Genomic DNA, 27,078 nt, shown 5'->3' on the forward strand with positions numbered 1-27,078 from the left:
TGTTTCTTTAATTTTTGACATTTTGGACCACGCTTGCACCACATGTTTTGTTTTTGCAAATTCTTTTGTAAATCCATTTCAAAGTTCTTTTGCAAATAGTCAAAGGTAAAATGAATAAGATTTTGCGAAGCATTTTCAAGATTTGAAATTTTCTCCCCCTATTTCAAATGCTTTTCCTTTGACTAAATAAAACTCCCCCTCAATGAAATTCTCCTCTTAGTGTTCAAGAGGGTTTTGATATATCAATTTTGAAAATACTACTTTCTCCCCCTTTGGAATCATAATAAGATACCAATTTGAAATTTCTAATTGAAAATCATTTTAAAATGAGGGGGTGGTGTGGTCCTTTTGCTTTGGGCTAATACTCTCTCCCCTTTGGCATGAATCGCCAAAAACGGAGTCATTAGAGCCCTCAAAGTAACTTTCTCTCCTTTGGTAAAATGAAATATGAGTGAATATTATACCAAAGTAGGAGAGATGCTTGCTCCCCTAAAGATGGAGAGTTGCGCGGAGCGACGGCGAAGGATGAGTTACGGAGTGGAAGCCTTTGTCTTTGCCGAAGACTCCAATTTGCTTTCAATACACCTATGACTTGGTTTGAAGTAGACTTGAAAACACATTAGTCATAGCATATGAAAGAGACATGATCAAAGGTATATAAAAGAGCTATGTGTGCAAATCAACAAAAGAAGTTCCTAGAATCAAGAATATTTAGCTCATGCCTAAGTTTGTTAAAGGTTTGTTCATCAAGAGGCTTGGTAAAGATATCGGCTAATTGATCTTTAGTATTAATGTATGAAATCTCGATATCTCCCTTTTGTTGGTGATCCCTTAAAAAGTGATACCGAATGGCTATGTGTTTAGTGCGACTATGCTCAACGGGATTATCCGCCATGCGGATTGCACTCTCATTATCACATAGAAGAGGAACTTTGGTTAATTTGTAACTGTAGTCCCTAAGGGTTTGCCTCATCCAAAGTAGTTGCGCGCAACAATGGCCTGCGGCAATGTACTCGGCCTCAGCGGTAGAAAGAGCTACGGAATTTTGCTTCTTTGAAGTCCAAGACACCAAGGATCTTCCCAAGAACTGGCAAGTCCCCGATGTGCTCTTTCTATTAATTTTACACCCCGCCCAATCGGCATCGGAATAACCAATCAAATCAAATGTGGATCCCCTAGGATACCAAAGCCCAAACTTAGGAGTATAGACTAAATATCTCAAGATTCGTTTTACGGCCGTAAGGTGAGCTTCCTTAGGGTCGGCTTGGAATCCTGCACACATGCATACAGAAAGCATAATATCCGGTCGAGATGCACATAAATATAGTAAAGAACCTATCATCGACCGGTATACCTTTTGATCGACGGATTTACCTCCCTCGTCGAGGTCGAGATGCCCATTGGTTCCCTTGGGTGTCTTGATGGGTTTGGCATCTTTCATCCCAAACTTGCTTAGAATATCTTGAGTATACTTCGTTTGGCTTAGGAAGGTGCCCTCTTGGAGTTGCTTTACTTGAAATCCTAAGAAATACTTCAACTCCCCCATCATAGACATCTCGAATTTCTGTGTCATGATCCTACTAAACTCTTCACATGTAGATTCGTTAGTAGACCCAAATATAATATCATCAACATAAATTTGGCATACAAACAAATCATTTTCAAGTGTTTTGGTAAAGAGTGTAGGATCGGCCTTTCCGACTTTGAATCCATTAGTGATGAGAAAATCTCTAAGGCATTCATACCATGCTCTTGGGGCTTGCTTGAGCCCATAAAGCGCCTTAGAGAGTTTATAAACATGGTTAGGGTACTCACTATCTTCAAAGCCGGGAGGTTGCTCAACATAGACCTCTTCCTTGATTGGTCCATTGAGGAAGGCACTTTTCACGTCCATTTTATAAAGCTTGAAGCCATGGTAAGTAGCATAGGCCAATAATATACGAATTGACTCAAGCCTAGCTACGGGTGCGTAGGTTTCACCGAAATCCAAACCTTCGACTTGGGAGTATCCTTTGGCCACAAGTCGAGCTTTGTTCCTTGTCACCACACCATGCTCATCTTGTTTGTTGCGGAAGACCCATTTGGTTCCTACAACATTTTGATTAGGACGTGGAACCAAATGCCATACCTCATTCCTAGTGAAGTTGTTGAGCTCCTCTTGCATCGCCACCACCCAATCCGAATCTTGTAGTGCTTCCTCTACCCTGTGTGGCTCAATAGAGGAAACAAAAGAGTAATGCTCACAGAAATGTGCAACACGAGATCTAGTGGTTACCCCCTTATGAATGTCGCCAAGGATTGTGTCGACGAGGTGATCTCGTTGGATTGCTTGGTGGACTCTTGGGTGTGGCGGTCTTTGTTCTTCATCCTCCTTGTCTTGATCATTTGCATCTCCCCCTTGATCATTGCCGTCATCTTGAGGTGGCTCATTTGCTTGATCTTTTCCTTCATCAACTTGAGCCTCATCCTCATTTTGAGTTGGTGGAGATGCTTGCGTGGAGGAGGATGGTTGATCTTGTGCATTTGGAGGCTCTTCGGATTCCATAGGACACACATCCCCAATGGACATGTTCCTTAGCGCTATGCACAGAGCCTCTCCATCACCTATCTCATCAAGATCAACTTGCTCTACTTGAGAGCCGTTAGTCTCATCAAACACAACGTCACAAGAAACTTCAACTTGTCCAGTGGACTTGTTAAAGACTCTATATGCCCTTGTGTTTGAATCATATCCTAGTAAAAAGCCTTCTACAGTCTTAGGAGCAAATTTAGATTTTCTACCTCTTTTAACAAGAATAAAGCATTTGCTACCAAAGACTCTAAAATATGAAATATTGGGCTTTTTACCGGTTAGGAGTTCGTATGATGTCTTCTTGAGGATTCGGTGTAGATATAATCGGCTGACGGCGTAGCAAGCGGTGTTGACCGCCTCGGCCCAAAACCGATCCAAAGTCTTGTACTCATCAAGCATGGTTCTTGCCAAGTCCAATAGAGTTCTATTCTTCCTCTCCACTACACCATTTTGTTGTGGCGTGTAGGGAGAAGAGAACTCATGCTTGATGCCCTCCTCCTCAAGGAAACCTTCAATTTGAGAGTTCTTGAACTCCGTCCCATTGTCGCTTCTAATCTTTTTGATCCTCAAGCCGAACTCATTTTGAGCCCGTCTCAAGAATCCCTTTAAGGTCTCTTGGGTATGAGATTTTTCCTGCAAAAAGAATACCCAAGTGAAGCGAGAATAATCATCCACAATAACTAGACAGTACTTACTCCCGCCGATGCTTATGTAAGCTATCGGGCCGAATAGATCCATGTGTAGGAGCTCCAGTGGCCTGTCAGTCGTCATGATGTTCTTATGTGGATGGTGAGCACCAACTTGCTTCCCTGCTTGGCATGAGCTACAAATCCTGTCTTTCTCAAAATGAACATTTGTTAATCCTAAAATGTGCTCTCCCTTTAGAAGCTTGTGAAGATTCTTCATCCCAACATGGGCTAGTCGGCGGTGCCATAACCAACCCATGTTAGTCTTAGCAATTAAGCAAGTGTCGAGTTCAGCTCTATCAAAATCTACCAAGTATAGCTGACCCTCTAACACTCCCTTAAATGCTATTGAATCATCACTTCTTCTAAAGACAGTGACACCTACATCAGTAAATAGACAGTTGTAGCCCATTTTGCATAATTGAGAAACGGAAAGCAAATTGTAATCTAATGAATCTACAAGAAAAACATTGGGAATAGAATGGTCAGGTGATATAGCAATTTTACCCAATCCTTTGACCAAACCTTGATTTCCATCCCCGAATGTGATAGCTCGTTGGGGATCTTGGTTTTTTCATAGGAGGAGAACATCTTCTTCTCCCCTGTCATGTGGTTTGTGCACCCGCTGTCGATGATCCAACTTGAGCCCCCGGATGCATAAACCTACAAAACATGTTTAGTTCTTGACTTTAGGTACCCAAATGGTTTTGGGTCCTTTGGCATTAGATACAAGAACTTTGGGTACCCAAACACAAGTCTTTGACCCCTTGTGCTTGCCCCCAACATACTTGGCAACTACCTTGCCGGATTTGTTAGTTAAAACATAGGATGCATCAAAAGTTTTAAATGAAATGTTATGATCATTTGATGCACTAGGAGTTTTCCTTTTAGGGAACTTAGCACGGGTTGGTTGCCTAGAACTAGATGTCTCACCCTTATACATAAAAGCATGATTAGGGCCAGAGTGAGACTTCCTAGAGTGAATTCTCCTAATTTTGCTCTCGGGATAACCGGCAGGGTACAAAATGTAACCCTCGTTATCCTGAGGCATGGGAGCCTTGCCCTTAACAAAATTGGATAATTTCTTAGGAGGGGCATTAAGTTTGACATTGCCTCCCTGTTGGAAGACAATGCCATCCTTAATGCCAGGGCGTCTCCCACTATAAAGTATACTACGAGCAAATTTAAATTTTTCATTTTCAATTTCATGCTCGGCAATTTTTGCATCTAGTTTAGCTATATGATCATTTTGTTGTTTAATTAAAGCCATATGATCATGTATAGCATTAATATCAACATCTCTACATCTAGTGCAAATAGTAGTGTGCTCAACGGTAGATGTAGATGGTTTGCAAGATTTTAATTCTACAACCTTAGCATGCAATATGTCATTTTTACTTCTAAGGTCGGAAATGGTAGCATTGCAAACATCAAAATCTTTAGCCTTAGCAAGCAATTTTTCATTTTCATCTCTAAGGCTAGCAAGAGATATGTTCAATTCTTCAATCCTAGCAAGCAAATCATTATTATCATTTCTAAGATTGGGAATTGAAACATTACAAGCAATAGAATCAACCTTAGCTAACAAATTAGCATTCTCATTTGTAAGGTTGTCTATAGTCTCATGGCAAGCACTTAGCTCACTAGATATTTTTTCACATTTTTCAACTTCTAGAGCATAAGCATTTTTAACCTTAACATGCTTTTTGTTTTCCTTGATTAGGAAGTCCTCTTGGGTGTCCAAAAGGTCATCCTTCTCATGGATGGCACCAATTAATTCATTTAACTTTTCTTTTTGTTGCATGTTTATGTTGGCAAAAAGGGTACGCAAGTTATCTTCCTCATCGCTAGCATTATCATCACTAGAGGACTCATATCTAGTGGAGGATTTGGATTTAACCTTTTTCTTTTTGCCGTCCTTTGCCATGAGGCACTTGTGGCCGATGTTGGGGAAGAGAAGTCCCTTGGTGAAGGCGATGTTGGCGGCGTCCTCGTCGTCGGAGGAGTCGCTAGAGCTTTCGTCGGAGTCCCACTCGCGACAAACATGGGCATCGCCGCCCTTCTTCTTGTAGTATCTTTTCTTCTCCTTTCTTCTCCCCTTCTTGTCGTCGCCCCTGTAACTGTCACTAGATAGTGGACATTTTGCAATAAAATGACCGGGCTTACCACATTTGTAGCATACTTTCTTGGAGCGGGGTTTGTAGTCTTTCCCCCTCCTTTGTTTGAGGATTTGGTGGAAGCTTTTGATGACAAGCGCCATTTCCTCGTTGTCGAGCTTGGAGGCGTCGATGGGTGTTTTACTCGGTGTAGACTCCTCCTCCTTCTCCTCCGTCGCCTTAAATGCGACCGGTTGTGCTTCGGACGTGGAGGGGCCGTCAAGCTCGTTAATCTTTCGTGAGCCCTTGATCATAAATTCAAAGCTCACAAAATTCCCGATTACTTCCTCGGGAGTCATTAGTGTATATCTTGAATTGCCACGAATTAATTGGACTTGAGTAGGGTTAAGGAAAATAAGAGATCTTAGAATAACCTTAACCACCTCGTGGTCATCCCACTTTTTGCTCCCGAGGTTGCGCACTTGATTCACCAAGGTTTTGAGCCGGTTGTACATGTCTTGTGGCTCCTCCCCTTGGCGAAGACGGAAGCGACCGAGCTCCCCCTCGATCGTTTCCCGCTTGGTGATCTTGGTTAGTTCATCACCCTCGTGTGCGGTCTTGAGCACGTCCCAAACTTCCTTGGCGCTCTTTAGTCCTTGCACCTTGTTATACTCCTCTCGACTTAAAGAGGCGAGGAGTATGGTTGTGGCTTGGGAGTTGAAGTGCTCGATTTGGGCCACTTCATCCACATCATAGTCTTCATCCCCTACGGATGGTACCTGTACACCAAACTCAACAACATCCCATATACTTTTGTGGAGTGAGGTTAGATGAAATCGCATTAAATCACTCCACCTAGCATAATCTTCACCATCAAAAGTTGGTGGTTTGCCTAATGGGACGGAAAGTAAAGGTGTATGTTTAGGAACGCGAGGGTAGCGTAGGGGGATCTTACTAAACTTCTTGCGCTCATGGCGCTTAGAAGTTACGGAGGGCGCGTCGGAGCCGGAGGTGGAAGGTGATGAAGTGTCGGTCTCGTAGTAAACCACCTTCCTCATCTTTTTTATCTTGTCGCCACTCCGATGCGACTTGTGGGAAGAGGCTTTCTTCTCCTTCCCCTTTCCCTTCTTGCGGGACTCTTCCGATGAAGCCTTCCCGTGGCTTGTAGCTGGCTTGTCGCCGGTCTCCATCTCCTTCTTGGCGTGATCTCCCGACATTACTTCGAGCGGTTAGGCTCTAATGAAGTACCGGGCTCTGATACCAATTGAAAGTCGCCTAGAGGGGGGTGAATAGGGCGAAACTGAATTTTACAAAGTTAATCACAACTACAAGCCGAGTTAGCGTTAGAAATATAATCAAGTCCGCGAGAGAGGGTGAAAAACAAATCGCAAGCGAATAAAGAGTGTGACACGAAGATTTGTTTTACCGAGGTTCGGTTCTCGCAAACCTACTCCCCGTTGAGGTGGTCACAAAGACCGGGTCTCTTTCAACCCTTTCCCTCTCTCAAACGGTCCCTCGGACCGAGTGAGCTTTCTCTTCTCAAATCAACCGAGAACAAAACTTCCCCGCAAGGACCACCACACAATTGGTGTCTCTTTTCTCGGTTACAATTGAGTTTTGATCACAAGCAAAGAATGAGAAAGAAGAAAGCAATCCAAGCGCAAGAGCTCAAAAGAACACAACAAATCACTCTCACTAGTCACTAAAGCCTTTGTGGAATTGGGAGAGGATTTGATCACTTGGGTGTGTCTTGTATTGAATGCCTAGCTCTTGTAAGTGGTTGGAAGTGTAAAAACTTGGATGACTTGAATGTGGGGTGGTTGGGGGTATTTACTGTCTGTCGCATGGTGCACCGGACAGTCCGGTGCACACCGGACAGTGTCCGGTGCGCCAGCCACGTCACCAGGCCGTTGGCTTCCGACCGTTGGAGGTCTGACTGCTGGCCCCGCCTGGATGTCCGGTGGCACACCGGACATGCACTGTAGAGTGTCCAGTGCGCCACTTCGCGCATGCCTGATCTTTGCGCGCTCTGGCGCGCATTTAATGCTGTAGCAGGTGACCGTTGGCGCTGAATAGCCGTAGCTCTGCTGGCTCATCGGACAGTCCGATGTGCACCGGACATGTCCGGTGAATTATAGTGGAGCGAATTCCCGAAGCTGGCGAGTTCCAGAGTCGCTCTCCTCTGGGGCACCGGACACTGTCCGGTGTACACCGGACAGTCCAGTGAATTATAGCAGAGCGCCTCTGGATTTTCCCAAAGGTGAAGAGTTCAGCGTGAAGTCCCCTGGTGCACCGAACACTGTCCGGTGGCACACCGGACAGTCCGGTGCGCCAGACCAGGGCACACTTCGGTTGTCCCTTGCTCCCTTTGTTGAACCCATTTCTTGGTCTTTTTATTGGCTAAGTGTGAACCTTTGGCACCTGTATAACTTATACACTAGAGCAAACTAGTTAGTCCAATTATTTGTGGTGGGCAATTCAACCACCAAAATCAATTAGTAACTAGGTGTAAGCCTAATTCCCTTTCAGTTTAACCTGGGATTATGATTTAATCAAGTAGCTATGCTATTGCTACAACTTAACTTTATGCAGTCACTCCTGTTTATGATATTAATGTTCCAAATGGTAAGTTTACATTATTGTTGTTAACCCGATGGTTAAACAAGATTATTGCATATTAATTGGAACATGGAGTGACCACCCAGAAAAACAGTGCTACCATGAGGACTATCATGGCTCTGGTCTTGGCTAAATAACTAGGAAAGTCTTATGTTGGGCGCTGGTCGTGGTCGACCGGAACGGGGGCATCTGGCAAGCGCTTATAGTACCGGCTCAGGCAGATTGGATACGGGCATAGTTCCCAAAGCTTTACCCTGTGGTCCGTACTATAAGTTGGTTACGTTAGGTGTGCTTTATGCAGTTTGACCATTTCTAGCATCTGCGTAATGAGGACTCTACGGAGAAGCCTCGTAGTGAGACCCTGGCCATTCACCTCGGAAGTGAATACGGGTCTAGCTAACCCGGGCTAGAAGGGAATCACGACTCATGGGTAAAGATGCGCCACCTCTGCAGAGTGTAAAACTGATATATCAGCCGTGCTCACGGTTATGAGCAGCCTGGACTCCTCACATGATAATTGAACTTGAAGATGGAAATAAATCGAGATCCGATGATCTGCCAATGGTTTGCTTAAGTGGTTTCACTTAAGTGTTGTTGATATATTCTTATGCCTTTGTTTAATGGGAATACTTGGGATTCACACTTATTAGTAAGACAGGTGTTGTTAATAAAATGTTGACCAACTAAAATGCTTACTGCTCAACCTCAGCCTCACCTTGTTACCTTGCATTAATTTTTCCCCCACTTGCTGAGCCCCGACCATAAGTGAGCTCACCCTTGCTTAAATTTTGATCAGAAGCTTGCAGATGAAGATATGATGCTGAACTCCGTGGATGCTAGTCTAGTGATACCCCCGGTCATCTTCCTATGGATGGATGTCCTTGTTTCGCTGTACTTTGATGAATAAAGGTTAAGATATTATATCTGTTCGAAGTGTAATATGTTGATATAATCTTTATTTACGCTTTTATGCATTGTTTTTTTGATATATTACACTTGTGACGTCAACATATGTGTGGAAATAGATCCTGGCACACATATGCTATGCACCCGACTCTGCCCTTTAGAAACGGGTGTGACAGAAGTGGTATCAAAGCAATGTGACCGTAGGTCGCTAGATTAGTTAGAAATGGAAAGTTCAGTCAGTATTTCAAAACATGGTTTGTTTTTCTCCATTAAAACATACTTTATATCAAAACTTTTCTCTTTTCTCTTCAACCCTTCTTGTCTGATTCTTTGTCTATCAGAAGATTCTAATGAGAAGCATTGCAAGATGATCAAGCTAGGATTGCGGAACTTGAAGCGAAGTTTGCCAGAAGAAACCTTTTCGAAGCTATCAACGATGCCCTATTCTCTGTCTTATCCCCACTCCGCAAGAAGTTTTGTTATGGATCCTTTGGATCTGTTACTAGAATTCTTGGTTAGGTTGATAGGATTGTTCTTTAGTATTAAGATTTTCGACTAGATCGGTAATGGCAATATTATATTATAAGTGGTTTTCTAATCCCTAATATTGCTATATAACCCTTGACTTCTTATACTTTTGTTTTCTTGCCATTGTATTGCCATCTTTGTGCAATACCTACCTTGTTATATATTAAACCTTTGCCTCTCTACTTTTCCCCTTGATAATGCCTTCTCCCTAACTCACTTTATCTCCTTGGTTGTATTTTGCCTCTCTACTTTTCCCCTTGATAATGCTTTCTCCCTAACTCACTTTATCTCCTTGGTTGTATCATTTATCCTCACTTTAATAGTTAATGGTTATCTTATTTCGCTTTTGGCCACCGACCAATATGTCTTGTCTAACTCTTTGATAATTCTTACCCAACTCCTTGACTTTATAATATCTTTCTTATTCCAAACCTTGTCTCACCTTTTGTTTTGGTTGAATGAGTAGAATTGGATTGTGTTGTGCTGGTATGCTTGAGTTCATTGTCCTTTGTGTTCATGTTTGATTTGCTTCTTTGAAATGATTGTTGGTGCATTGTGTGATTTTTGTCCACAATGACATCAGTTAGCTAGGTAAAACCTTAGATAGATGGGTTTTCTCTGATCTCTATAATCTGTCTTTGCTCAATCCTTTCATCCCTTCCATTCTTCCATACCCATACAGATGTCAGACCTTGGAATGTCAACTGCAAGTGATGTCACTAAGTGCAAAGAATGCGGTGTGTTGGCAAGTCAAAACAGCACTATAAATAAAACAGCTGATGAACAGACATTCAAGACACAAAATGATGAACAACCAAACCAACAGACAAGTAACCTTGGAACATGTTGTTGTTGTGAGTACTATGGAATTCCTTGTCGCCAGATCAGTACAAATGAAAGTGAAACTACAAAACAGAAGAACCGGATTTTATTTTCTGGCATAAAAAGACAGATGTCCCCCCAAGAACACCTAATAACAGATTCTCTCGTACCTAATGCACTGTCAGATGATGAATTGCAAAGTAATCCAAAAAGGAAACATCACAAGGATGCCTAGCCCCAAGAAGAAACACAGGAGTGTTACATTGATGGATGGACTATTACTTGCACACAGTTTCAGCCTCGTCGTCGCATCAGATCCAAGAAACAAAAAGGGAAACATGGAAAAAGTCAAGAAATAACTTCAAGAAAAGCTTGCTATCAATGTGGACGCGAAGGTCATTACTTCCGTAACTGTCCTGAGAAGAGTTCACTACAGATCACCACCGAGATGAAGCTATCTCAATCTTCAGACATGGAATATGAACAAAAATGCACAGAAACTTCTACCAACGCAGTAAAGACAACTCCACCATGTACCTTATCAAGTCGTGCTTGCTTTGGCTGTGGTAATACCGGCCATCTTGTTAATGGCTGTCCTAAGAAGAATGTGGAGATCAATAAGGTCCAAAAGAAAAGACAACACCCTCAAACCCATGCATCAACAAAGAATAAACAACGGAAAGAGACCACAGGAACGATAAGTTATGCAGTGCCAGGAACCATTCCATATGATGATGCAGTAATTTTTGGAACACTAGTCATTCACTCAACCGTCGCCACCGTGTTGTATGATCCTCATACAACACATTCTTTTATCAGTGCCCAGTTTGCAACAAAGTATGGTATCTTTAAGTGCCCCTTAAGATCAAGAAAGACCATCAGTACACCTGAAAGGAAAAATGTTAGTGAACTACATATGTCCGAAAGTAAGTGTTAAAATCAATGGGATAGATTTTCCAGCTGATCTTATAGTGATAGAATCAATGGGAAAGGATGTGATTCTTGGAAAGAATTGGTTACGAAGAACTAAAGCAGTAATCCAACATACTGAGAGAACCATGTGTTTGGAAACCCCATCTGGAGAAAGAATAGTAGTTGAAGACAATCGACCTCCAGCTTTGATTGGTGCATCTGACAAGGAAGAATAATTTATCGTTTAGCTAGAAGAAGGAGTATGTCTCACAAAAAAAACGTCAAAGTGTTGCCCTTCCAAGATTTGTAATTGTGCTAAGTGATATATGAATAAATTTGGAGAATCTTTCGCACCTATTGTGTTTTGCCTCATTATAAGGAAATAAAGTATGTTGTCATCTGCTATATGCAAACAATGTGATCCTCTATTCTAGTTGCCCTAAAATCCCGCTCAAGTCTTTCTCTCAATTTATACTCAAAGAAATATTGTTGGATCAGAAAGATGATTTGGATATCAAGCTCTGAAATCTATAAGGTTCAAAAGATCTTTGTTAAGGAATATAACACTTGTAAACTCTCAAAGTACGATGAAGCTAGTAGGAATATGAAACCACCCTTGTTCCTTGACTAATCTTGGAAATCAAAAAGTTGTGTTTGCCCTTTTTCTTCATATCGTACAAGCCTCTTATGCAGTCTGTCTCACTAACCCTTTTACCCTCTGACTAGATGATGAACCCCAATGGAAATGAAGTAAACGGTGCCAACGACAATATTCCTACCTTAACAACTATGAACGAGAAAAATGAGTCATAGAGATATTCGATGAATGGAATGAAGAACAACAAAAGGAATAGAAAAATGTTTGGATACATGATTAGACCACCTCAACCACAAGCAAAAGCCACGAAACACATGGATACCCAAACAGAAGAATCAAGTCAAGCTCAGCTACATGAGATACAGACACCCAATCAACCCTCACCACCTGTTGGTCAAGCAAAGTTGACTCGCAAAGAACTCAAAGCAAGAGGTGCTTGCTACTACTGCAAAAACGGAGGACATCTTATTCGTGAATGCCCCAAGAAGCGTCTAGACCGACTAGAGAAGAAAGCTGTCAAGCATGACCTAAGCAATAGTTCAGAAGACCCACCATTTTATAAGTATGATGATGAAGGTCGCTTGATTAGCATTCATTGCGGAGCAAAGCAGTAAGGAAGTTCCTTAAGATTGGAAGAGTTTAATGTGAACTAAGAACCTACAAAAAAAAACCATGTATCTCCTTTGCTTTCGTACTAGCCTTTCTTAATCTCGAGGACGAGATTCTTTTTAAGGGGGTAGATTTTGTAACATCCTAAATCTAGCAAAAACAAACAACCCTATTTGGATTATTAAATTTTAGTAGAAAGGAAAAAATATTTATGTTTTCAAATAAGGAGAACCTTGATATGTATGATTTGAAGAAATTCTTGAATAGATAAAATTTCCAAGTGTTTGTTACACTCATGCCGAGGCATATATTTTGTTTGAATTAATTTGAAAAATCCAATTCATGAATTCGATCTTGTGAAGAAATCTCATTCTACAAAACGATAATTAATTGCTAAAATAAGGTTTTAATAATTCTAGTTTATAATGGTAATTGGGATAATAAGTTTTTCAGTTAATTGTGTGTCATTTATTTGCATTTGGAATAATTTTGATTGCGCACGATTGGTTTTTGAATATTTAATAACATTCCTTCTTGAATGAAAATTCACAAAAATAATATAATTATTAGTCAAGAATAAATATTCTATTTATAAATAATTTTGGTTTAATTTGTATAAATATTAGGAGTATTTAAATATGTATTTCGAAATTAGAAAAAAAAGAAGAAAAGAAAAAAAAACAAAACCTAACTAACCTAAGGCCCAACAACTAACCCTAGCCAACATCACCCCTAGCCGCCGCCCTTGTCCCCTGCTCTCCTGGAAGCCGCCGTCACCCTCCCTCTCTCCCCACCTCTCCTTCCCTATCTCTCCTCACTCGCTTCCTATCCCGAGCAGAGCCCCGCCGGCCGCCAGGACGCCGCCTGCCCTGCACTACCGAGCGCGCCAAGCCCCAGGAGCAGCGGACCGCGCCCCACCGCGACGCACCGAAGCCCGAGCACCAGCGCCGTGACCCCGGCCACCCGAGCCCGGCCGCCAACCTCACCACGCGCGCCCAAGGCCAACGTCGACCGGCCTCGAGCCAGCGCGTGACCCGTCAGAAGCCGAGAGCGCCGCGACGTCCGACCCAGCGACGCGAGGACAGCAGAAGCCGAGCAGCCTCGACCGTTTCTCCTCTGTGTGAATGGAGCTTCAATACATCCGTTCCTTTTCCTCCCCATTAATCCCTCCGATGATGAATGCCTTTGATGACAGCTTGAATGGCAGGCCGCCGTTTCTTCTCCTCCCCGGCGTCTCTCTCTCCCTCTCCTTCCTCTATAAATTGGACGCCGAGCTCCTCTATTCTCCTCCCCTACTCGAGCTCTCTTCCTCCCCAAGCTTCCTCTCTCTCCCACTCGCCCACGCCATTGTCGGAGTTCGTCTACGTCGTCGCCGTCCGCCCCGCTGCCCGTGGAACCTCGCCGGAGTTCTGCCCGCGCAGCACGGAGATCACGTCGTTCCCTGCTCGACGCCAAACCCACTGTCCCTCCCCTGCACGGTCGAAACCCCCTCGTCAACATTCATCCCTACGCATGAGCAAGAATCTAAGGTTGAAAACAATCCCAAATGTTGATTTATGTTCTAAACCACATTTTGAATTAATTTATGAATTTGTGAATTATCGTTGTAATATTATGATGATGCGATTTGGTGATTCATGTGTATGACTTTAGAGATTCGATATATACGTGTAACCAAAATTTAATCCCGCGACAATACTTTGAAAATGCGTATGATTTTATAATTCTAAAAATGAGCGTGGTCACTATTCACTAACTTAGTGATTTTCATACTAGAAATGTTTATAATTGATTTCGCTTTAGTGTGTGGAATAATAATTGTTAGTAGTATTTTAAGTGTAAACTTATTGACGTGAAGAAATTGAAATAGGCACTAAATCACGTATTTTCTAGTCGAATGAAAATATATAGATTTTACTATTCATAATAAATATATTCATAAGTATAGCACTTAATTACTTAGAATAGTAAAATGCTCATTTATGTCATAATAACAATGAATAGGTTATTAAAAGTCCCATTTAGTAATTTACAATTAATTCCTAGTATATTAAAGTTAAGAGAATTAAATAAACAATTTTAGTATACGTATAAATTCAATTTAAGGAGAAAATCGAAAGAATAGAATTTTATTAAAATGACTTAATTAGGAGCTCATATTTTTCTAATAAAGAAATTGATAGTATGTTGATAAATATAAGTTTCTTACTAAAGAATTAGATAATTTGTTTTTAACTTTAAAATGACCTTTTTTAATAGACATCATGAATTTGATTTGATAAGGTTTGTTATAGATGTTTAAGTACCCATAATTAATAATATGCTTTACAATGGAATTATGTCATATAACTTTTCTAATAATGGCTTAATTAAGTGCTCACACCGTCATAACTAAAATAATAGTTAATAATATACCAATGAATATAGTATTCATTTCAAATAATTTAGGTCATATGTTCCTAAATTGAAACTAAATATAATCAATAGATTATTTATATTTTCTCACAATTTAATAATTAGACTTACGTTTCAATTTGTCCATAACTAGTAATGTAGGCATGATTAATCCGTTTATCACATTGAATCCATATTATTTATATATATCATTTAGTGGTCCCTAAAGGATAAAATAAAGAAAACTAGTGTTCATGTCCTTTTTAATAGTTAAAATGTTAGTTTATATATGGTTTTGTATATAGCTTTCTTAATAAAGAATATAGGACATGTACTTTCTAATAAAAATAAAATATAGTTGTTTGTTCATTGTCTTTTACATAAAAGTTCATTTAAGGCATATATCATAACTTTTCATAAAATAGATGTTTAATAATAATGATCTTTTCACATAAAACCTATTTAGACTTATATCTTAGTTTATCATAAGTGAATGTTTAACAATGATTTATAATATGTTCCATAATGCTTCTAAAAATTAATAACGTGTTTCGTAGCCCATTAACCTTAGATATATAACATATATCTTTTCTAAAAAGGTTAAATAGTTTAATATTGTTATAACGTGTTTTATCATCCTATAAACCCTTTATCTTAGACGTATCACGTATGACGTTTTATAAAAGATTAAAATTGATGAACCTAATATTTGTATATTTTAATTAAGATATTTTTAAGCTCATGTCTTGTTTTATAAAGTATAGATCACACATTTTTGAAAAGAATATCCTCTTATTATAACCGTTACTTGCGACGTTTTTGAAAAACGAACGCTCTTTTCGTTAGGCTTTCTTTTAGCTTTACGTATGGTGAATGTTATATGTTATTGAGTGGTGTTTGTTCTTCTTGTTTGTTTGTGTGATATTCAGTGGTTGATCTAGTAGTTAAGAATCAAGATATATTCCTATCCGTGGAAGAGTCTCAAGTTTTCAATAAGCAAGGCAAGTGGACTTCTCGCTCTGCATATTCTGTTTGATCCCAAACAATACATTCAATAAAGTTTATCCTTGGATATATATGCATAATTTGATGTGTTACCTATTTATATACCCCTAGCCTTTCCAACCTTACTCCTTGTTTAACCTGGGTTTATGATTTAATCAAGTAGATATGCTATTGCTACAACTTAACTTTATGCAGTCACTCCTGTTTATGATATTAATGTTCCAAATGGTAAGTTTACATTATTGTTGTTAACCCGATGGTTAAACAAGATTATTGCATATTAATTGGAACATGGAGTGACCACCCGGGAAAACAGTGCTACCATGAGGACTATCATGGCTCTGGTCTTGGCTAAATAACTAGGGAAGTCTTATGTAGGGTGCTGGTCGTGGTCGATCGGAACGGGGGCATCTGGCAAGCGCTTATAGTACCGGCTCAGGCAGATTGGATACAGGCATAGTTCCCAAAGCTTTACCCTGTGGTCCGTACTATAAGTTGGTTACGTTAGGTGTGCTTTATGTAGTTTGACCATTTCCAACATTTGCGTAATGAGGACTCTAGGGAGAAGCCTCGTAGTGAGACCCTGGCCATTCACCTCGGAAGTGAATACGGGTCTAGCTAACCCGGGCTAGAAGGGAATCACGACTCATGGGTAAAGATGTGCCACCTCTGTAGAGTGTAAAACTGATATATCAGCCGTGCTCACGGTTATGAGCAGCCTAGACTCCTCACATGATAATTGAACTTGAAGATGGAAATAAATCGAGATCCGATGATCTGCTAATGGTTTGCTTAAGTGGTTTCACTTAAGTGTTGTTGATATATTCTTATGCCTTTGTTTAATGGGTATACTTGTGATTCACACTTATTAGTAAGACATGTGTTGTTAATAAAATGTTGACCAACTAAAATGCTTACTGCTCAACCTCAGCCTCACCTTGTTACCTTGCATTAATTTTTCCCCCACTTGCTGAGCCCCGACCATAAGTGAGCTCAACCTTGCTTAAATTTTGATCAGAAGCTTGCAGATGAAGATATGATGCTGAACTCCGTGGATGCTAGTCTAGTGATACCCCCGGTCATCTTCCTGTGGATGGATGTCCTTGTTTCGCTGTACTTTGATGAATAAAGGTTAAGACATTATGTCTGTTCGAAGTGTAATATGTTGATATAATCTTTATTTACGCTTTTATGCATTGTTCTTTTGATATATTACACTTGTGACGTCAACATATGTGTGGAAATAGATCCTGGCACACATATGCTATGCACCCGGCTCTGCCCTTTAGAAACGGGTGTGACAACATCGGACAGCGCACAGGAAAGGAGAGTTCTGCGCGCGTGCGCGGCCGGTGCACCATACAGTGCACAATGCAGTGTCCGGTGCACACCGGACTGTCCGGTGAGCCCAGACAGAGGAAATTTTGAAATTTTCAAATTTTCTATCTAGTTTTCAACCAAACCAAATCCCAACTTATAATCACACAAAATAAAACTTGTTGGGACATGTATTGGCACCCCCATATATTTTCTCATAATTTTCAAAATATTTTGCCATAGGCTAGATAATTTTTAAAGAAAATAGGCAAATGGTGAGATTTGCATTTTGGCATTGCACTAGGGGTTTTGAAGCGTCCCCAATTGTCGGGGACCATAATTAGGGGTACCCTCAAGACTCCTAATTCTCAGCTGGTAACCCCCATCAGCATAAAGCTGCAAAGGCCTGATGGGTGCGATTAAGTTAGGGATCGGTCCATTCGAGTGACTCGACCATGCCTCGCCCGAGCCTAGCCTCGGACAAGGGCAGCCGACCCCGGAGGATTTCCGTCTCGCCCGAGGTCCCCCTCCAACGGCGGACACATCTCCGGCTCGCCCGAGGCCCTGCCTTCGCTAAGAAGCAACCCTGAATAAATCGCCGCACCGACCGACCAAATCACAAGAGCATTTAACGCAAAGGTGGCCTGACACCTTTATCCTGACGCACGCCGGCAGAGCCGAAGTGACCGCCGTCACTTCACCGCTCCACTGACCGGCCTGACAGAAGGACAGCGCCGCCTGCGCCACTCCGACTGCAGTGCCACTTGACAGAGTGAGACCGACAGGCACTCAGGCCCTCCCAAAGGCACCATAGGAAGCTCCGCTCCGCCCGACCTAGGGCTCGGACTCGGGCTAGGTCCCGGAAGACGGCGAACTCCGCTCCGCCCGACCCAGGGCTCGGACTCGGGCTAAGTCCCGGAAGACGGCGAACTTCGCTCCGCCCGACCCAGGGCTCGGACTCGGGCTAAGTCCCGGAAGACGGCGAACTCCGCTCCGCCCGACCCTAGGGCTCGGACTCGGGCTCAGCCACAGAAGACGACGAACTCCGCTCCGCCCGACCCCAGGGCTCGGACTCGGGCTCAGCCCCAGAAGATGACGAACTCCGCTTCGCCCGACCCCAGGGCTCGGACTCCGCCCTGGCCTCTGCCGAACGACCTCCGCCTCGCCCGACCCAGGGGCTCGGACTCGGCCTCGGCCATGGAAGACAGACTCGACCTCGGCTTCGGAGGAGCCTCCACATCGCCCAACCTAGGGCGCAGGCCAGCCACGTCAACAGGAAGCGCCATCATCACCCTACCCCGAGCTGACTCGGGCCGCAGAGAACAAGACTGGTGTCCCATCTGGCTAGCTCCACTAGATAGGCAATGATGGCGCCCCGCATGCTCTATGACGACGGCGGCTCTCAGCTCTCTTACGAAAGCAGGAGGACGTCAGCAAGGACTCAACCGCTCCGACAGCTGTCCCACCGCCAGGCTCCATCGCTCCTCCGACGGCCACGACATCACACCAGCTGGGTGCCAAAATCTCTCCGGCTGCCACATCGGCATGTACTTAGGGCGCTAGCTCTCCCCCGCTAGACACGTAGCACTCTGCTACACCCCCCGTTGTACACCTGGATCCTCTCCTTACGCCTATAAAAGGAAGAACCAGGGCCTTCTTAGAGAGGGTTGGCCGCACGGGTGTGAATCATCTAGGCCCCTTTGGTAATGTTTTGGTAATTAATGACAACTACTTGTGGACTAACGATTCTTGGAGAAATAAGAATGCAGGGTTGGACCACATAGAACAGGAAATGTTGAAGAGTCATACGCATTGGTTGTGGATCAGATGAAGGCAAAGGTATAATATAGGTTTTACTTTTGCCGGTCTTGAGGAGTTTAGAGAAGATACTTGACCGGATTAGTAGGCTAGATAGCCGTACTATTAAGAGGGGTCAATGACTTAGATCTGTGTAAGACTTAGTGCCTCATAGAGCATCAAGTAGTTGCATTTACATAAGGACTAACAGCGCTTCTCATTTCGTGAGTTAAAAGTTCATTCAAAAGCATGTTTGAAATTTGAGAAGTCTTGGTCGCGCGGACTGTCCGGCCCTTGGGGGCGGACTGTCCGCGATCCTCCAGAGGGTCCGAGGTTTGACCATTTGTGTTGACTCTGTATTCTTTTGCACTGCGGACCGTCCGGGCCTTAGGGCCGGACCGTCCGCAGTCCTGACCAGAAGAAGGTGGCTTCGGGTCAGTCCCTGAATTATAGGCGGACGGTCCGCCTGTGAGGCGCGGACGGTCCGCATGTGTCTAACTCGTTTTTGGACAGGGACTGTGTGTTTTTATTGATTTGTACTACGGACGGTCCGGAGGACCAGTCCGGACAGTACTGTCTCAGGTCGCGGACGGTCCGGGATTTATAGCCGGACGGTCCGCGTGTGTTAACTCCGTTTGATCCGAGGCTCGGGTGTTTGAACTTGCCAGGTCGCGGACGGTCCGACCTTGAAGGGCGGACTGTCCGGACCCACCTTTTGAGTCTGCTCTGACATGTTTCAACGGTCATTATAGCCGTTATGGTGTACGGCGGACCGTCCGGCCCTAGGGCGCGGACGGTCCGCGCGTGCGCAGAACTGCCCCTTTTGCACATAACGGTTGGTTTTAGATGGGGGACTATAAATAGAAGGGTAGCTCGTGTGTGAGACTACTCTTGGCCATTCCTTGCACACATTGAGCTCATTTGTGATCCTCCAACTCACTCTCTCACACTCTTTGCTTGAGGTTGCATTCTAGTGAGAGATTGAGGGTTCCTAGTGCATTTGCATCATTTGGTGATTCGTGAGGCACTAGGTGATACACCGAGCAAGCGTCGTTGGCTTGTTACTCTTGGAGGTTGCCGCCTCCTAGACGGCTCGGGTGATTGTCTCCGTCGAGCTCTCCAAGAAGATTGTGGAGAAGCCGCGGTGTTGATTGTAAGGGGTTCGCGCCTACCTCGCCGGAGCGGCAAAGGTGACATTAGTGGAATCGAGGTATTGAGTGATTTCTTGTCCACTTGGCTCAAAGATCAAGTCGTGTCTTGATAGAGGAGCAAGTGAGAGCTTGAAGTCCACCTCAACGTGGATTAGGGGTGATCGGCAAATCACCGATACCACGGGATAAATTTCGGTGTCTATTCCTTCTAGCATTACTTATTGCCTTGCAATTGATTAGTGTTTTTGCTTATTGTTTCTTCAAGTATTCAATCTCCGTAGTTGTCTTTCATACATTGTTTACTTATTGACACTAGTAAATTTATTCCTCTTGTTGTATTGATTAAATTTACTTAGTATTGTTGTTTTTAGTCAAAACCGTCTATTCACCCCCCCTCTAGCCGGTGTCCTAGATCCTACAAGTGGTATCAGAACCGAGGACATCCTACAAGTGGTATCAGAACCGAGGACTCCATTGTTTGTGGATCTAATCATCCCGGAGTGGGACAAAATGGCTAGTAACAACAATGTGCACATTGGGAAGCCACCGCACTTTGATGGAAACAATTATGATTATTGGAAAATAAGAATGTCAATGCATCTTAGAGCAATGGGTGGAAAAATTTGGCCAATTGTTAGAGATGGATTTGTTGTATTGAAGGAAGATGAACCATCCGTTAGTGATAATGAGAATATCCTCACAAATGATCAAGCCATGAATGTCTTTTATGATGCTCTTGATATAAATGAGTTCAATCGTATCAAGAATCTCACAACCGCTCATGAGATTTGGGTAAAACTAATGGAAATTCATGAAGGAACTACAATTGTGAAGAGTGCCAAACTATATGTGTGCAAAGGGAAGTTTGAGCAATTCATTATGAAAGAAGATGAGAGTGTATCCGATATGTTCAATCGATTGAATGAGATTGTAAATGAACTCAAAGGACTTGGTTTTAATGTACCGGATGTGGATTTCACACACAAGTTCCTTAGATCACTTCCGGAGAAATATGAGACTATTGTGACAATGCTAGTAAGGAGTGATCTATCTACAACCTCTCCAACCGAAGTATTGGGAGAAATTCTCACTCAAGATATATTTAAGAAGTCACAAGCCGATGCTTTAAGTTTGGCAAAGAAGGTGAAAAATGAATCTATTGCTCTCAAAGCCAAGGCCTCAAAGGCAATTGAAAAGGAAGATAGCAATGATGAAGAAAATGAAAGTGAGAGTGATGGTGACATGGCTTTATTTGTAAGGAAATTCAATAAATTCATGAAGATGAAAAGAGGTCAACCTAGAAGAGGTCAAACATCTAGAAGAAATGCTTTCAATGATAGAAAATGTTTTGAGTGTGGGGAACCCGGTCACATTGCCATGAATTGTCCAAGCAAGAAGAAGAAGGGCAAAGATGAAAGTGACAAGAAGAAAAAGAAATACTATAACAAGAAGAAAGATGGCAAAGCCTACTTAGTTGAATGGGACTCGGATGATAGCTCGGATGATGATGATGATGACACCTCATCCAAGCTTAATGCCGGAATTGCCATGAAGGAAGCTCCCTCACTCTTCTCATCCCCCCATTGCCTCATGGCAAAGGGAGATGCTAAGGTAAAAATCATTACCGATTTAAATGATATAAATGATGATGATGATATCGATGATGTTGATGATGATGGCTATTCATATGATGACCTTGTTAGAATGTTAGGTGAGGCCGATGACTACATGCACAAAGAAAAAGAAAAATTTAAGGCCTTGAAGGAATTGTATAAAAACCTTCAATTGTCTTTTGAGGAGCTCAAGACCTCTCACAATGATCTCAAAGAAAATTGTGAGAAGCTTGCGGATGCTCAAAAATCATCTATTGTGCATGAAGTTGAGGTGGTCACTAAGGATTTTGGAGTCACTTGTGACTTACTTGATAGTCTTACAAGTGAACCACTACCTACTAACTCTATTTGTGATAAATGCAAAATTTCTCTCAATGATAATATTGCTCTTGATGAATCAAAAATTATTGTTGAGAATGAAGTGTTAGTGGATAGAATAAATACTCTAACTCATGACCTAGAAAAGGCATATGGTGGTAAGAAGAAATTGGATTTCATATTGGGAAGTCAACGATGTTCTCTTAACCGTGAAGGTCTTGGATATGTTCCCAAGAAAGGAAAGAATGCTTTTGTAAAGCAAAAGACATTGTTTGTGAAAGAATGTGACAAAGTGTGTCACAAGTGTCACAAAAAGGGACATGTTAAGAAGAATTGTCCCAAGTTCAAACATGTATCCTCCACTTGTTTTGAGCATTGCTATGTTCTTTCTCATAATGCAAAAGGTGTTCATGCTAAATTTGTTGGTACTTCAATTGTTGGAAACAAAAAGAAAGCTATTTGGGTGCCAAAGACCTTGGTCACTAACATCCAAGGACCCAAGCAAGTTTGGGTACCTAAAAGAGATTGATTTCCTTTTGTAGGTAAACTACAAGGCGGGAGGGAATCATTGGGTGTTGGATAGTGGATGTACTCAACACATGACCGGGGATATGAAAATGTTTACCCAAATGAGTGAGGAAGATTGCTCAAATTATGACAGTATCACATTTGGAGATAATCGTAAAGGAAAGGTTAAAGGTTTGGGTAAAATTGCTATTTCAAATGATCATTCTATATCAAATGTGCTATTGGTTGAGTCTTTGAATTTTAATTTACTTTCCGTAGCTCAATTATGTGATTTAGGATTTTGTTGCAACTTCACAGTTGAAGATGTTATTATCTCTAGTGTTGATGGTAGCAATCTTAAATTTAAAGGTTTTAGACATGAAAATCTTTATCTTGTTGATTTCTCATCTAATGAGGCAAAGCTCACAACTTGCTTATTTTCAAAAGCTTCACTAGGTTGGTTATGGCATAGAAGACTTGGTCATGTTGGGATGAAGCAACTCAATCGGTTAACCAAGCATGACTTAGTTCGAGGCTTAAAAGATGTGAAGTTTGAAAAGAACAAATTGTGTAGCTCTTGTCAAGCCGGTAAGCAAGTAGCAAATACTCATCCAAATAAAAGTCAAATGTCCACTCATCGACCTTTGGAATTACTTCACATGGATTTATTTGGGCCCACATCTTTTGTAAGTATTGGTGGTAATTCTTATTGTCTTGTGATTGTGGATGACTATTCAAGATTTACTTGGGTTTATTTTCTACGAGACAAATCCAATGTGTTTGAAACATTTAAGTCATTTGCTATATTGGCTCAAAATCAATTTGATTTCGACATCAAAAAGGTTAGAAGTGATAATGGGTCGGAATTCAAAAATGCAAGGATTGATCAATATTGTGATGACAAGGGTATCAAACATGAATTCTCTTCCAAATATACCCCGGAACAAAACGGTATTGTTGAAAGAAAGAATAGAACTCTTATTGATATGGCAAGGTCTATGTTAGCGGAATATAATATATCGGACTCTTATTGGGCCGAGGCAATAAATACCGCTTGTCATTCATCAAATAGACTATATTGTCACAAGCTCTTGAAGAAGACTCCATATGAATTGCTCATTGGTAGAAAGCCAAATATCTCATATTTTAGGGTATTTGGTTGCAAATGCTATATTTTGAGAAAGGGAAGCCGGCTTTCTAAATTTGAGAAGAAATGTGATGAGGGTTTTCTTCTTGGATATTCATCGAATAGTAAGGCCTATAGAGTCTTCAACAAAACTCATGGTATTATTGAGGAAGCATATGATGTTGAATTTGATGAAACAAATTGGTCTCAAGATGAGAGTGATAATCTTGATGATGTCGGGGGAACTCAATTGATAAATGCAATGAAAACAATGGCCATTGGTGAAATAAAACCTAAGGAAGATGATGATGAAGATAGTGTGGTTGTCATTCCTTCATCCTCAACTATAAATGAGGAAGATCACCAAAGCCAACAACTCGACGAAACCATGGATACTCATGATCAAGGTACTTCAAGACCTATGGTTCCTCCTAATGCTTCAACAAGCAACTATCAAACGGTATCAAGAATTCATCATTCCATTGTGAAGGATCACCCGGTTGATCAAATTGTGGGTGATATTAGTAAGGGTGTTCAAACTCGCTCTCGCATAGCTTCATTTTGTGAACATTTCTCTTTTGTATCTTGTATGGAACCTAACCGTGTAGATGAAGCTCTACTTGATGTTGATTGGGTGAATGCAATGCATGAAGAATTAAATAACTTCGCTCGAAATGAAGTTTGGGAGCTTGTTGAGAGACCAAAGAACCACAATGTTATTGGTACAAAATGGGTGTTTCGCAACAAGCACAATGAAGATGGTGTGGTAGTAAGAAACAAGGCAAGATTAGTTGCACAAGGATATACTCAAATTGAAGGATTGGATTTTGGGGAGACATTTGCTCCCGTAGCAAGATTAGAAGCAATCCGAATTCTACTTGCTTATGCTTGTGCACACAATATCAAGCTCTACCAAATGGATGTAAAGAGTGCCTTTCTAAATGGTAAGATTAGTGAATTAGTGTATGTTGAACAACCTCCCGGTTTTGAGGACCCCAAAAGACCTAACCATGTGTTCAAGCTTTCTAAAGCTCTCTATGGGCTTAAGCAAGCTCCACGCGCTTGGTATGAAAGGCTTAGGGATTTCTTGCTTTCCAAAGACTTCAAAATTGGGAAGGTTGACACTACTCTATTCACTAAAAGAATTGGCAAAGATTTATTTGTTTGTCAAATCTACGTTGATGATATTATTTTTGGATCTACTAATGAATTATTTTGTGAGGAGTTCGGAAAAATGATGTCAAAGGAATTTGAAATGTCTATGATAGGAGAATTGAGCTTCTTTCTTGGCCTTCAAATCAAACAATTGAAAGATGGAATTTTTATAAGTCAATCAAAATATTTGAGGGACATGCTCAAGAAGTTTGGTTTAGAAAATGCTAAGCCTATCAAGACTCCAATGGCAACAAATGGTCATCTAGATCTAGATGAAGGAGGTATTATAGTTGATCAAAAACTTTATCGTTCAATAATTGGTAGTTTGCTTTATATTACCGCATCTAGGCCCGATGTTATGTTTAGTGTATGCATGTGTGCTCGATTTCAAGCTTCTCCTAGAGAGATTCACTTGAAGGTCGCTAAAAGAATTCTAAGATATTTGAAGTATACTCCCAATATTGGTCTATGGTATCCCAAAGGTGCTCAATTTGAATTAATTGGATATTCGGATTCGGACTATGCGAGGTGAAAAGTTGATAGAAAAAGCACCTCCGGTTGTTGTCAATTTCTTGGTAGATCTCTTGTTTCATGGTCTTCTAAGAAACAAAATTCGGTTGCTCTATCTACCGCCGAGGCGGAATATATATCGGCCGGAAATTGTTGTGCTCAACTATTATGGATGAAACAAACCTTATTGGACTATGGAATTATTTTCAAGAATGTGCCTCTCATGTGTGATAATGAGAGTGCGGTAAAATTGGCTACCAATCCGGTCCAACACTCAAGAACCAAGCATATTGATATACGGCATCACTTCTTAAGAGATCATGTTGGCAAGGGAGATATCTCTATTTATTCCATTGGCACCGATGATCAATTAGCAGACATTTTTACAAAACCTTTGGATGAAACAAGATTTTGTTCTCTAAGAAGTGAAATGAATGTGATCGATATATCAAATGTAACTTGAAGTTGATCACACATGTGTCGTCTTGCATCTCGGGTCTAAGTATGCTTTTTATGCTATTTATTTGGTATTATTTGTGCATTTTTCATTTCTAATTGCTCTAGATAGTTCAATTCAAAAATCTTGCATTACTCAATTACATCATATGTATATACATGCATACCAACACTTGGATTGGTCAAAATGTCCATATATGAGCACCAATTCGGATTCGGAATTCAAAATCAGAAAGTGGACAGAAATTGGAAAAATGAGTATCAGGCCGCGGACCGTCCGCTCATGGACCGCGGACCGTCCGCCGCATCAGGCAATGGACAGTCCGAGCAGCCTCGCAGACTGTCTGAGATCATCAGGGCGCGGACCGTCCGCCGCCCCCGCGCGGACCGTCCGCGACAGGGCAGAAAAAGGGACACAACCCGCAGACTTGCCAGTTATGCCCATTCGGTTGTTCTCTCTCGCTCTCTACTCGCTATATCCTCTCTTGTGACGAGTGTGCGCGGACCGTGAAGTGAAGTTGCGTGCGGACAGTCCGACGGCTAGCAGCAACATTCCCTCAACATGTCTTCCTCACGGTATCTTCAAATCTTGTGGATTTAATCAAATTTCATTAACTTTGAGATTATTTGGGTTTCTTCTCTGATCTGAAATTGAGCAGTGGGTTTCAAAATCTGATTGGTGGGATTGATAGATCTTCTCAATGTCAATGCTATGCAAAATTTTGAACTTGTTTGGCTGGGTATTATCTGCAAAAACATCAAATTGAACACTTGTGGCGGCTAGGGTTCTTGGAGTCGCCCCTGGTCGGTCGCGGACCGTCCGCCTGGTGGACGCGGACTGTCCGGGCCTCTGGCGCGGACCGTCCGGCCCCCTAGCGCGGACCGTCCGGACCCTGGCAGAGCATTACCATTCCATTCAGTTTTATAAGTGGCGATTGGTCTCAATTATTTATCTCTGGATGTCTGTCACCTTGTTGCAGTGGTTTTGGTGGTCTCCGCAAGAAACTTGCAGGTCACTTTAAATCAAAGCGCCCACGTGGCAATGATGATGATTATACACCGACCACTGATTCAGAGGCCCAATCCTCAGCTGGGGGCACTGAATCCATGGATGCTGAAGATTTTCTTCATGTTCATCCAGATTATCCAATTGATATCCAAGGATGGACTTATCCCAAGCGGAGATTTTCTATGGCTGAGTACTGCTCTAGACGGACTGTGAACCAGTATACTCTGCCATCAGATACCAATATTCAGTTTTTCCACACTCAGCTGCAGTTTGATGTCTTTTGGGGCACCCTGGTGGATACCAACTTTCATAAGCATCAGGTGATTGATTGGTCCTTCTTGCTCGGTCAGTCAGTAATGGAGGGTTTGATCC

Source organism: Zea mays, chromosome 1, assembly GCF_902167145.1.
Source record: "Zea mays cultivar B73 chromosome 1, Zm-B73-REFERENCE-NAM-5.0, whole genome shotgun sequence".
NCBI lineage: Eukaryota > Viridiplantae > Streptophyta > Magnoliopsida > Poales > Poaceae > Zea > Zea mays.